General features: G+C 47.3%; 1 pseudogene; it reads left to right on the forward strand.

Annotated features, from left to right (window-relative positions):
- The first annotated feature begins 9,541 nt into the window (after positions 1–9,541).
- LOC130863842 (ferritin light chain-like) lies at positions 9,542–10,067 on the forward strand (annotated as a pseudogene).
- The last annotated feature ends 3,548 nt before the right edge of the window (positions 10,068–13,615 follow it).

The raw sequence follows: 13,615 nt of genomic DNA on the forward strand, positions 1-13,615 counted from the left end.
AGCTACATGAGAAACTAACTGTGCCAAATATTAAAACATCGTTCACAGTCCCTTGAATTAGAACAATGTATCTCTGACATTCAGACTGATCGTAGGAAAGAACACAGTTAGGGAGCAGGCCCTGTGCAGTTAGGGAGCAGGTCCTATGCAGTTAGGGAGCAGGTCCTATGCAGGTAGGGAGCAGGCTCTATGCAGGTAGGGAGCAGGCTCTATGCAGGTAGGGAGCAGGCCCTATGCAGGTAGGGAGCAGGCTCTATGCAGGTAGAGAGCAGGCTCTATGCAGGTAGGGAGCAGGCCCTATGCAGGTAGGGAGCAGGTCCTATGCAGGTAGGGAGCAGGCTCTATGCAGGTAGGGAGCAGGCTCTATGCAGGTAGGGAGCAGGCCCTATGCAGGTAGGGAGCAGGCCCTATGCAGGTAGGGAGCAGGCCCTATGCAGGTAGGGAGCAGGCCCTATGCAGGTAGGGAGCAGGCTCTATGCAGGTAGGGAGCAGGCTCTATGCAGGTAGGGAGCAGGCCCTATGCAGGTAGGGAGCAGGCCCTATGCAGGTAGGGAGCAGGCTCTATGCAGGTAGGGAGCAGGCTCTATGCAGGTAGGGAGCAGGCTCTATGCAGGTAGGGAGCAGGCTCTATGCAGGTAGGGAGCAGGCTCTATGCAGGTAGGGAGCAGGCTCTATGCAGGTAGGGAGCAGGCTCTATGCAGGTAGGGAGCAGGCTCTATGCAGGTAGGGAGCAGGCTCTATGCAGGTAGGGAGCAGGCTCTATGCAGGTAGGGAGCAGGCTCTATGCAGGTAGGGAGCAGGCTCTATGCAGGTAGGGAGCAGGCTCTATGCAGGTAGGGAGCAGGCTCTATGCAGGTAGGGAGCAGGCTCTATGCAGGTAGGGAGCAGGCTCTATGCAGGTAGGGAGCAGGCTCTATGCAGGTAGGGAGCAGGCTCTATGCAGGTAAGGAGCAGGCTCTATGCAGGTAAGGAGCAGGCTCTATGCAGGTAAGGAGCAGGCTCTATGCAGGTAGGGAGCAGGCCCTATGCAGGTAGGGAGCAGGCCCTATGCAGGTAGGGAGCAGGCTCTATGCAGGTAGGGAGCAGGCTCTATGCAGGTAGGGAGCAGGCTCTATGCAGGTAGGGAGCAGGCTCTATGCAGGTAGGGAGCAGGCTCTATGCAGGTAGGGAGCAGGCTCTATGCAGGTAGGGAGCAGGCTCTATGCAGGTAGGGAGCAGGCTCTATGCAGGTAGGGAGCAGGCTCTATGCAGGTAGGGAGCAGGCTCTATGCAGGTAGGGAGCAGGCTCTATGCAGGTAGGGAGCAGGCTCTATGCAGGTAGGGAGCAGGCTCTATGCAGGTAGGGAGCAGGCCCTATGCAGGTAGGGAGCAGGCTCTATGCAGGTAGGGAGCAGGCTCTATGCAGGTAGGGAGCAGGCTCTATGCAGGTAGGGAGCAGGCCCTATGCAGGTAGGGAGCAGGCTCTATGCAGGTAGGGAGCAGGCTCTATGCAGGTAAGGAGCAGGCTCTATGCAGGTAGGGAGCAGGCTCTATGCAGGTAGGGAGCAGGCTCTATGCAGGTAGGGAGCAGGCTCTATGCAGGTAGGGAGCAGGCTCTATGCAGGTAAGGAGCAGGCTCTATGCAGGTAAGGAGCAGGCTCTATGCAGGTAGGGAGCAGGCTCTATGCAGGTAGGGAGCAGGCTCTATGCAGGTAGGGAGCAGGCTCTATGCAGGTAGGGAGCAGGCTCTATGCAGGTAGGGAGCAGGCTCTATGCAGGTAGGGAGCAGGCTCTATGCAGGTAGGGAGCAGGCTCTATGCAGGTAGGGAGCAGGCTCTATGCAGGTAGGGAGCAGGCTCTATGCAGGTAGGGAGCAGGCTCTATGCAGGTAAGGAGCAGGCTCTATGCAGGTAGGGAGCAGGCTCTATGCAGGTAGGGAGCAGGCTCTATGCAGGTAAGGAGCAGGCTCTACAGACATTTACTATCATTCCTGTCAGTGGAGAAAAAAGAACAGCTTTTCAATAAACAGCTCTGTGACAACCAACTGTCATTTGGAAAAAGGTAGATCCTGATGTTATACTATACACAAGAATAACTTCCCAGTGAATCAGGAGACTCAGAAACCAGCAAAGAAAATAGCTGAATCTCTCTTTAAGCTGTGTATAGGTGAAAATGCTAATTAACTTTGGAACACAATATTTGAAGTTTGTGTCCTAGATTATAGTAAGAACGGCTTTCTAGGGGCAGGAGAGATGGCTCAGTGATTAGGAGCATTGGCTGTTCTTCCCCTGTAGTCAGATTGATGACTACCTTAGTTGTCATCATAGAACCTTCAACCAGCAACTAGTGGAAACAGAGAGAGAGAGATCTACAGAGAAGCATCGGGGCGAACTACCTAGGACCAGCCCAAGAGAGGGAGGAGTGATAATACAAAGAGGTCAAGACCATGATGGTGATACCCACAGAAACCGCTGACCTGAGTTAGTGAGAGCTCACTGACTCTAGACTGATAGCAGGGGAACCTGCATAGGACCAAACTAGGCCCACTGAATGCGGGGACAGCTGTGAGGCTGGGGCAGTCTGTGGGCCACTGGCAGTGGGACCAGGATTTATCCCTAGTGCCTGAACTGGCATCTAGGAACATGTTCTTTTTAGAGATGCCTTGCCTTGAAGTGAAGGGTCAGACTTTGTTGACTCCCATGGGAAGCCTTACCCTTTCTGAGGAGTGGATGGAGGGGTGGTGTGGAGGGAAGGTGGGGGAAGTGGGAGGGGGAGAGAGAGTGGGAACAGGGATAGCTATGTAAAATGATAAGAGATTGTATTAAAAAATCTTTATTAAGCCGGGTGGTGGTGCACGTCTTTAATCCCAGCACTCGGGAGGCAGAGGCAGGCGGATCTCTGGGAGTTCAAGGCCAGCCTGGTCTACAAAGGGAGTTCCAGGACAGGCTCCAAAGCTACAGAGAAACCCTGTCTTGAAAAACCAAAAAAAAAAAATCTTTATTAAAAAAGGAAAAAAGAAAAAAGAAAAATAGTCTATATGTTCAAGAAGTAAAGAAGTATGAGCATATTAAAGACATGGAAAAAAAGAAAGTCAACTTGTGTAGTTGGACTTTCCTTTATGGAACCCCCAGCCTGTAAATAAGGATACAGAGACTTATTCTTAACTATGAAGGCTTGGCTTTAGCGTAGGCTTTTCCCTAACTAGTTCCTATAACTTAAATTAATCTGCATTTATTAATCTGTGTTCTGCCAGGAGGCTCAGTTACCTTTCCTCGGTATGGCACGTCCACCTTGCTCCTTTCTTCCTTCCACCTGGGAGTCTCACCTAACCTCTTCTGCCCAGCTATTGGCTGTTCAGCTTTTTATTACACCAACCACAGAAACACATCTTCACACAGTGTACAAATATCCCACAACATTTCCCCCTTTTGCCTAAATAAAAAAAAAAAAAGGTTTTAACTCTAGCATAGTAAAACTATATACAATAAGAACAATTATCAGGTAAGAATTATACTCACAATGTCCAATCCATTTGTATTTGGCAAAACTGGAGAAAGTACTCTGTTATCTACCATATCTTGATGAGTCCAAAGTTTATAACTAAACCATTTTCTATCATAATTTGTAATAACAGCCCCAAAATATCTTTTTAGACCTTAAAATATTCTTATATAAACAACTTAAACTTTTATGTCTCTCAACCTTATATATTTTATACCTCTTTTATGAGTTTCTTTTCTGATTTTGATGATAAGGAAAACTGTAACTATAACTGTCTAGGCTTCAACCTTATCTTATTTATGGTTTCTATTGCTGCAATCAAGCACCACGACCAAAGAGCAAGCTGGGGAGGAAAGGGTTTACTAGGCTTACACTTCAGTATTACTGTTCATCACTGAAGGAAATCAAGACAGGAACTCAAAACAGGGCAGGATCCCAGAAGCAGGAGCTGATGCAGAGGCCATGGAGGGAGAACTGTTAAATGACTTGATTCCCCTGACTTGCTTTTATAGAACCCAGGACCAGCAACCCAGGGATGGCACACCCATCAGGGACTGAGCCCCCCCTTCATTGATCACTAATTGAGAAAATGTCTTACAGCTGGATCTCACAGAGGCATTTCCACAGCTAATGCTCCTTTCTCTGATGACTGTACCTTGTGTCAAGTTGACACATAAAACCACCTAGTACAAACCCATCAGAGATCCAAGAAGGATATAATGTTACCTGAGTTAAGAGGAAGTATGAGCAAGCAACTTCCAAAACTGTAGAAGTGACAGAGACATCTGATTGCCTATACAGTCACCCAAGTTTCCTCTGAAACACTGGGGCATCCATCCTTGGCCTCAAGCCTAGATTGTCTGCCAGACTTTTCTCTGAAGCAGGAATTTTTAAAGGACTGTCCTATCTTGTCTTGGAAAAGTTTGGTAGTTGCAATCTTTATCAACCAGCTAAAAATTAATTGCTAATATGAAATTAGGACAGAACTTTTGTTCATTTGGGGTTTTTTTGTTTGTTTTTTGTTTTTTGAGACGGGGTTTCTCTGTGTAGCCCCAGTTGTCCTGGAACTCCCTCTGTACACCAGGCTGCCCTCGAACTCACAGAGATCTGACTGCCTCTGCCTCCCAAGTGCTAGGATTAAAGGCGTGTGCCACCATGCCTGGCTAAAGACTTTCCTTCCCCAGCTTCAACCATTCTAGCTGGAGTTTGAATCACTTCAAACAGGACACTGTCAGCATCAGCTTGTGGGGTGTCGAACCTAGGCCTCAGGTAGGTTCTTTACGGGCACTGAGGAGAGGGGTAGGGTACAAAGCAGGAAGGTCTATGATATTTCACTGGATGGGGAGGAGTAAGGCAGGGCATAACAGAAGCAGAGAACCACAGGTGGATCCAGCATAGCACTGATTACAGCTCTCAGGAGACAGAGGCAGGGGGACCCTGAGACTGAGGACAGCTTGGACTACAAAGAGACCTTGAGGAGGAAAAAGGCCTTAATTCTTTTTTTTTTGTTTGTTTGTTTGTTTTTTTTTTTGTTTGTTTTTCGAGACAGGGTTTCTCTGTGACTTTGGAGCCTGTCCTGGAACTAGCTCTTATAGACCAGGCTGGTCTCAAACTCACAGAGATCCGTCTGCCTCTGTCTAGCGAGTGCTGGGATTAAAGGCGTGTGCCACCACCACCCAGCAGGCCTTAATTCTTAGTTGTTGTTTTATTTTTAGTATTTTTGATTAGAGCTATGTCTATCCGGGTGTTGCTAGGTGCACATGACTGCAGGTACTCACAGAGGCAACACATGTTAGATGCCCTGGAGCTGAGTTCCAGGTGACCATGAGCTGCCTGAAACTGGTGCTAGGAACTGAACTCAGGTCGTCTGGAAGAACAGTCCATGCACTGAGCCCTTAGTAATTGACACACATGGGGCTCCTCGGGGTGTCAGGAATTTGCAGTTTCTAAATCCTCTGTGTGTGTGTGTGTGTGTGTGTGTGAGAGAGAGAGAGAGAGAGAGAGAGAGAGAGAGAGAGACAGAGACAGAGACAGAGACAGAGACAGAGACATGGGGCTCCTCAGGGTGTCAGGAATTTCATTTTTTAAATCCTGTGTGTATGTATGAGAGAGAGAGGAAAGAGAGAGAGACTGCCAGGCAGAAAAGGGCACTGGACTCCCTGGAACTGGAGTTACAGACAGGTGTGAGCCACCGTGTGGGTGCTGGGAATTGAACCCAGGTCCTGTGGAAGAGCAGCCAGCGCTCTTAACATCTGAGCCATCTCTCTGGCCCCAAGGGGGCTGTATTCTTCTTGTCTGCCAGCCTTAGTGCTTGCTTCCGGAATCTGAATTTAAAGTATCCTGAGCATCATGTGATGCAGCCATCACACCCTCCAGAACTGTGCTGTACAAGCCGTTGGTTCACATCTCAGGCCATGGTTTCACCTAAACTACTTACGGTTTAAAGCAACTGCAGAATGCTTTAAGGTCTCGTGTAATCCAAAGGACTTTGTGACCACATCGAGCTTGTACTTACTGGATGCTCACTCTAATCTTGCCAAATACCATAAACCCTGGATAAAGTGATTAGAGACTTCCGGTCCTTCAACCCTTGTGTTGACTTTGCTAGTGTTTGGACAGTTGTCTCAGAGGGCAGCACAGCAGAAACCAGATTTACAGCTCTGCTGTTTGGGATGAATTCTACCAGCTACTCTTCTGTACTGTAACTTGTAAAACGCACACCACGAGATCTGAGCATGGGTATTAACACCAGCTTCATTCATACTGGTCAGAACTTGAAGCAACCAAAATGGCCTTCAGTACGTAAATGAAAATTACACTGCGGTCTTTCCAGATGGTGGAACAGAACTCAGTGCTAAAATAAAATGAGCTATTGAGCCATGAAGACCTCAAGTGCATGTTACTGAATGAAAGAAGTCACCTGAAATGGACAGACAGCACAGTTCCCACTGTGTGGCCTTCGAGAACGCAGTTGCCAAGAGTAGAGTTGGGAGGGTGGGGAAAGTTGAGCAGGAACAGGCGAATCACAGTGGACTCTTGGGGCAGTAAGCCTACTCCATGCCAAGCTACGTCATGGTGATAATAACAAACCATACCACTACAAATCTATAAAACCCCGGATGATGTTCAGCTCCAAGAGTGGTTCCCTCCTCTCTGCGAGACAAGGAGGCAATGAAGGCTGGTAGCTTTCCAACACAACTGACTTTGGGCAGGTGTGAAGCAGGGAGCAGGAGGATCCGGGCACATGTGACATCTCTCACCTTCTCTTAAGGAGCCTAAAAAGGCTCTCAGAAGCTTAGCTAGGAGGCAGAGGTAGGCGGATGTCTGTGAGTTCGAGGCCAGCCTGGTCTACGGAGTAGATTCTAGGACAGCCAGGGTTACACAGATAAACACTGTCTCAAAAAAGCAAAAAAGGGAAAAGCTTAGTTTTTCATGTTTAGATCCTTAAGTTTCTTTTCATAATCTCATATGATCAATTTAAGTCCTTTAAAATTATGAGAACATTATTAAATTATAGGATAAAATCATAAAATATTTTTCATTTAAATACTATATAATATGTTCTTTCAAAAAATAATCTTTAAAGCCTGGACAGGATAGCACATGCTTTGTACTTGGGCAGTTGAAGCAGGAGGACCAAGAATTCTTGACCAGCCTACGCTACAGAGCAACAGCTTGTGTCTAAAAAACAAACAACTGTACTTTTTTTCTTTGTAAATGCTCCAAGACATCCTATACTACATAGTGAGACCTCATCTTTTTGCTTTGTTTTTCAAGACAGGCTTCCTCTATGTAGCTCTGGCTGTCCTGGAACTCACTTATAGACCAGGATGGACTCGAACTCACAGAGATCCGCCTGCCTCTCAAAGGACGTAACCAAAGGTGTGTGCCACCACCTCTGGTGAGACTGTCTTTAAAAAATAACTCATTATTCTAGAAACCCACTGAGCAGAGAGAAAACTCCAGCAAAGAGCACAGAAATAAGAAGAGCAACTTTCAGATACTGGCCAACTATTTAAGTGTGTTGTTTGTGAAAAGGACACCTTCCACTCCCAGCTTACCCAAAGTGCTGTCTTCTCTGCTGCCAGCCCCCTTCTTACACCAGCAGAGAAAATCAACCTGTGCAAGTGCCCAGGGTAGCAGAACCAGTGTGCAATTTGGACGGTTGTAAGGGAAATGCCAACCTCAGTTCCCCTGAGTGTTTTGTAAACAGCATTGGATATCAGTGTACACAGCCAGGCTCAGGGAAGCTAGTTCATGAAATAGCTCAGAGCACTGCTGGTCAGCGGGAAGACTTGGAGGGAAGACAGAGTTCAGGATGCTGCAATTCTCCATGTCTTCCCCTGCTTCCGCCACAGCAGGCAGTCAGGACAAAAGAAGAAGGAAAGTAAAAAATAAAATAGAACCTAACCCTAAGGGAGCCCCAAAGCCCTAGCAAGATGCTCTGCCTCTAGAAACTGAATTTCTTGGTCCACAGACAGCCAGGTCGCAATGCCCCTGTAGGAAGAAGTTATAGAAGGAGTCAAGGGTCTGTCACACTAGAGAGAAAGACTGTTTTTCTAGAGAGCACTTTAGCAATGGCGCCTTCCACAGAAGCCATGAGAGGTGGTGGGGAGCAGAACATGACGGCCGCTGTGTTACAGTCTCAACGTCCAGATGCGCCCTTCTGAACCCTTGGCATCTGCTGATGGACGGTGGACGGGATCCCTGCTCTTATGTATCATCTGTTCTGTGAGGGGAAGAGGGGAAGACGACATCTAATTATCAGGAGGGAAGAGAACCGAGAAAAGGGAGGGGAGGGAGGAAGAGAGGCCAAGAGTGGAGAAGAGGCGTGTTGGAAATGGAATACACTTTTGCAGAAATCAAAGCAAGAGGAGGAAGAGGCAGGAGGGGCAAGTGCAGCCCCCAGGGGAGCTGGCAGTTCTATCGCCCTCATCTCTGGTTTTTTTCTTTAATAGTAAACAGTGGTTCATTCAAACAGAAAACAACTGAGTGCCCTCTCAGTTGGTCAGCTCTTTTACATTTCCTATCATTAAAATGCCCTTTGCTTGTTGATTGTGATTATTAGGAACTCGCAGTTTCGAGAGATGCAGCGGCAATGGCAACATGCGGACACTAGAGGGTGCAATGCCCCCAGGCCAACGGCTGTTAACCTTTTTCACAAAGCACCTGCTGCAAAGGCCCGGGCTCTGGGCACCGGCACAATTTAACACTAGCTGTTATTATGCCCACCAGGCTGTCTCCATGCCAGAGCCTACTGCAATGTCTGCTGTCCTTATTCCTTCCGGGACAACTGAAAATAGAGATACAAGCAGCTAGATCAAGACGCCCACAAGGTGAGGTCGGTGGAGGGTGGGGGGTGGGGTAGGACTAAAGCTCCTGCGTAGGTGGGGCACTCTCTGGCTTGTTAGTATTCTCATCAGCATGAAGGCTCTCCAAATTTAACAGGGCAGAGATCTCTGAGGCTCCACTGCGCAGGTACGAGTGATTACACTATCGACTATTAGCTAGTACCCTCTCATCACAAGGTTGACTTCTCTGGCAATCAGGTCCCATCCGAAGCTACTTCAGGGTCCCCATAAATCACTGGATCACAGGTTGTGCTGGTACAGTTGAAAGAGGCTTATTACAACCAACCAAAGTCTATCAGCTCAGGAACTTCCAAGGGTATAGGAAGTTCTGGGCCAGGAAATGGCGGGGGGGGGGGGGGGGGGGACCGACACAAATATTTACTTTTTACTATCTGACAATAACATAGTAACAGTTTACTTGCCACTATTTTGAATGGTCCAATAAAGTGAAGGTCAGTAAAGTAAAACTTATTGTTAACTTTATTGCTTTATTAAAAATAGTGTAGGCCGGCAGCCCTCAGAGATCCCGTGGATCTGTGTCTTGCTTCAACAGTGCTTGAGCGGAACAGACCCGGGCCCTCTCTTTGTTAGCTTCCACCGCTCCTCATCCTCTGCAGTCGCAGCCTCTGGGACCATCTTCTGGCCGCCTTCAGCTCCCAGGACCAGCCAGCACTGTCTCTTTGTTGGTAGCTCCAGACTGCGTCTCAGCCATGACCTTACAGGTTCGTCAGAATTATTCCACTGAAGTGGAGGCTGCCGCCGTGAACCACCTGGTCAACCTGTACCTGCGGGCCTCCTACACCTACTTCTCTCTGGGCTCCTATTTTGATCGGGTTGATGTGGCTCTGGAGGGTGTAGGCCACTTCCGCGAATTGGCCGAGGAGAAGCACAAGGGCTCGCAGAGCGTCTCCTCAAGTTGCAGAACGATCGCGGAGGCCGTGCATCCTTTCAGGATGTGCAGGAGCCATCTCAAGATGAGTGGGGTAAAACCCAGGAGGCTATGGAAGCTGCCTCGGAGAAGAACTTGAACCAGGCCCTCTTGGATCTTCATTCCCTGGGCTCTGCCCGCACAGATCCTCATCTCTGTGACTTCCTCGAAAACCACTTCTGGATGAGGGGTGAAAGTCAACAAGAAGATAGATGGGCAACCACCTGACCAACCTCCGCAGGTTGGCTGGACCCCAGGCATCTCTGGGCAAGTCCCTCTTTGAGCGGCTCACTCTCAAGCATGACTAGGAGGCCTCTGCCTCAGAGGGGCTCCCACCTCAGCTCTGCACCAGCCGGCCTCAGGACCTTCACCCAAACCTCTCAAGAAGCCACTAGGCAGCTTTGCAACGCCCTGGAGCCTCTCTCAAGTCTTGGACCAAGTAAAAATAAAGCCTTTTGAAACAGCAATAACAACAACAACAATAATAAAATAGTATAAGCCTGGTGTGCACACCTTTAATCCCAGCACTCAGGAGGCAGGGCAGATCTCTTTGTGTTTGAGGTCAGCCTGGTCTACAGAGGGAGTTCCAAGACAGCTATGGTTCTGTTACACAGAGAAATCCTCTCTCTCTTTTTTAAAAAAAAAGAAAAGAAAAAAAAAGAAAGAAAGAAAGTATAAAAATGAATAACCTCTATAACATTGGCTCTGGATACAGCAGCCCCTTCCTCTCATCCCCTCACCTGTGACTGAGAAATTCAGAAACTTAGGACAGGAGGGCCTTCCTGGAAGCTCACACACGCTTTCTCTCTGGTATGACCAGACTCAGACCCAAGCAGATGGAGGAGCCCCACCTGCTCCCACAGAGCAGCCAAGGCCTTTCCTAAGCTGGGTAGACGTCTGTTCAGACTGGTTTGCAGCTCATGGAAGTCCCAGGGTCCCCCAGAGGACAGGGCTTTGGCAATTTGGAAACCATTATTGCGTTTGACGATGCAGCACCGTGAAGGAAAAATTCCTTTACAAGAAGTGAAGCGCCACCGAGACACCAGGCAGCAGGGAGAAATGTCATCGAACAACACTTGCTCATGGGGCTGTGCTCATTACTTTCCGCGTGGCTGTGACTGAATACCTGACAAGGATGGTTAATAGCAGAAGGATTTACTTGGGCTCATGGCTTGGTGACGTGGGCCATTGTAACAGAAAAGCCATGGTGCTAGACAACTGCTGGGTGAGGCAGGGAGTGAGACTCCCACTTCACTCTGCACCTTTTCATTTTTATTTATTTTTGAGACAAGGTTTCTCTATGTAACAGCGCTGGCTGTCCTGGAACTAGCTCAGTAGATCAGGCTGACATCGAGATCATAGAGATCTGCCTGCCTCTGCCTCCCAAGTGCTGGGGTTAAAGGCTGCCTGGCTTTTAGTGTGTGTGTGTGTGTGTGTGTGTGTGTGTGTACATTCATGCATGTGCCATGGCACATTTTTTAGGTTTAAATGACTTGTAGAATTATTTATCTTCTACCACATGGGCCCCAAGGACTGAAGTCAGGTTGCAGGTTGCTAGGTTAACCAAGCCTTTATGCACTGACTTTGCTGCCCACCACCCTTTACTTAGTCTGAGACTCCAGCCTGTGGGATGGCGCCACTCCCATTCAGGGTGAGTGAAGACTACCTCATGGACAGATACAGCACAAATGCCATCACTAACAGTCTTAGTCACCTTTCTATGGCTGTGATAAGATACCACAGCCAAGACAACTTCCAGAAGAAAGTGTTTATTGAGGATTTGCTTACAGTTTCAGAGGGTTGGAGTCCATGACCAGCATGTTGGGGGCAAGGGAGTAGCTGGCAGGCACGGTGTTTGCACAGAGAGCTTGCAGATCATTAGACCTAGTTTGGAGAAAGGAGTTCGGGAGTTCCCCAGAGGTTAAATAGGTTCTTCAGAGCCTATCATATTCTAAGGCTCTTGCTTATGTTGCTGGATAATTAAATGACACATGGGGTAATGCTGCCCCCTCCTGGACTGTCTGGCACATAACTGACAATTTTTTTTTTTTTTTTTTTTTTGGTCCCCCCCAGACAATAGGCTTGCTGTCTGTGCTCAACCTGTGGAACTATTTGGAAACAAATTTTTGCAAAGAAATTGACTCTGTGTGGGAAGGTCTTTGATTACTGCTTTGACCACTTGGCAAGTTATGACTCTATATAGTTTCTATTTCATTGTGCTTGGCAGAGGTTGGGTGTGCGTTCCCTCAGATTCTTCAGTCACTCCCAGTCACCCCAACTCCCCTTTCCTGTGGAGTCATTAGTAATGGCTCCCCTTGATTCTGATGGCAGCAGTCTGAGGCTTCTTTCTTGTGCTAACGAATCTGGCTAAAGGTTAAGCTATTTCTTTTCATCAGTAAGCCTCCAGTTCCTTGGAAGTTCTCTGTTGTTCTCTGTTTTAGTGACCCCTGCCCTAACATTTCTTATTCCCTCCCTCCTGCTAACTTCCAGTTCAATTTATGCTTTTTCTGATTTCATAGGTTATAAAGTTAACTTGTGAATTTTAAATCTTTCCTGGTTTCTTAATAGAAACACGTTGGGACATAAATTTCTGCTTTTACTGTATCACATAAATGTTGGTACATTGTAGTACGTTTGGCACTCTAAGCATTTTATTATGTTTGGGTAATTCTTCTAGATTTAAGTTCTTTGCAGGAGGTGAGAAAGTATGTGATTAGTTTTTTTTTGTTTTTTTTTTTTTTTGTTTTTTTTCCTGAGGCAGGATCTTCCTGGGTATCCCAAGTTGGCATTGAACTCATGGTCCTCCATCATCTGCCTCATGACTGACGTCACAAATCTGTCTGTTATTTAAGAGTGTCTTGCCAGGGATAGTGGCACATACCTATAGTCCCAGCGCTCAAGAGGCTGAGTCAGGAAGATTTCAGGTTTAACATCCGTCTTGGCTACATAGCAAAACCATGTCTCCAAAAATAAATAAAAGTAAATAAGTAAATAACCAGCAAAACAACAACAACAAAACCAGAAACAGCCACCAAGGGCGTCTTGGTTCATCTAGCTTCAGCGAAACGTGAGACTAATCAGATCTCAACCCTACTTAATAAAGTGATAAATATGTCACGGTTCTGGGGCTGAGCTTTTGGTGTCTGGTGAAGGTCGGTAAGTTTCTTTGTAGTTTCCAAGATGGCCTTGCTACCTCCTCTGGCTGGAAGGAGCACTGTGTCTAGGTGGTGGGAGAAGCCGATTATGCCTCCCAGGGTCTTACTAAAGTCCCCACCTATTAATACTACCATATTGTAGGGAAGATGCAATGGTCTATATAGCTAGTTCTAGAGCAGCCAGGACTACATAGTGAGACCCTGTCTCAAAAGCAAAATGAATAAGTAAATAATAAATAAAATCCACACTTACAAGAGGTAATATAGCTCAGTTGAAAAGCACGTGCCTAGAGCACACTAATAGAAATTAAGCGGGGGCGGGGAGAGAAAAAGAAAAGCTTGTCTCTAACATCACAAGACCCCGGATTCAGTCCCTAGAATCAAAAGCAAATAAATAAGAATGAAAGATTTAAGTTGTGACTTACATACAATCTCTCCCAGGAAATGTCCCACAGATACTTCAGGGAAACATATTTGTTCAGAAAAGGTTCCCGAGGACTGAACAGATAGCTCAGTGGTTAAACACAACTTTTTTGCTCTTCAGGATTTGAGTTTGATTCCCAGCCCCCCTGTGGTGGTTACAAACATATATAACTCCAGTTCCAGGGGAGCTGATGGCCTCTTCTGACCTCCGTGAGCACCAGGCATACAAGCGGTGTGCATACGTATATGCAGGCAAAACACCACACACACATAAAATA

The sequence above is a fragment of the Chionomys nivalis genome, chromosome 21 (genome assembly GCF_950005125.1).
Source record: "Chionomys nivalis chromosome 21, mChiNiv1.1, whole genome shotgun sequence".
NCBI lineage: Eukaryota > Metazoa > Chordata > Mammalia > Rodentia > Cricetidae > Chionomys > Chionomys nivalis.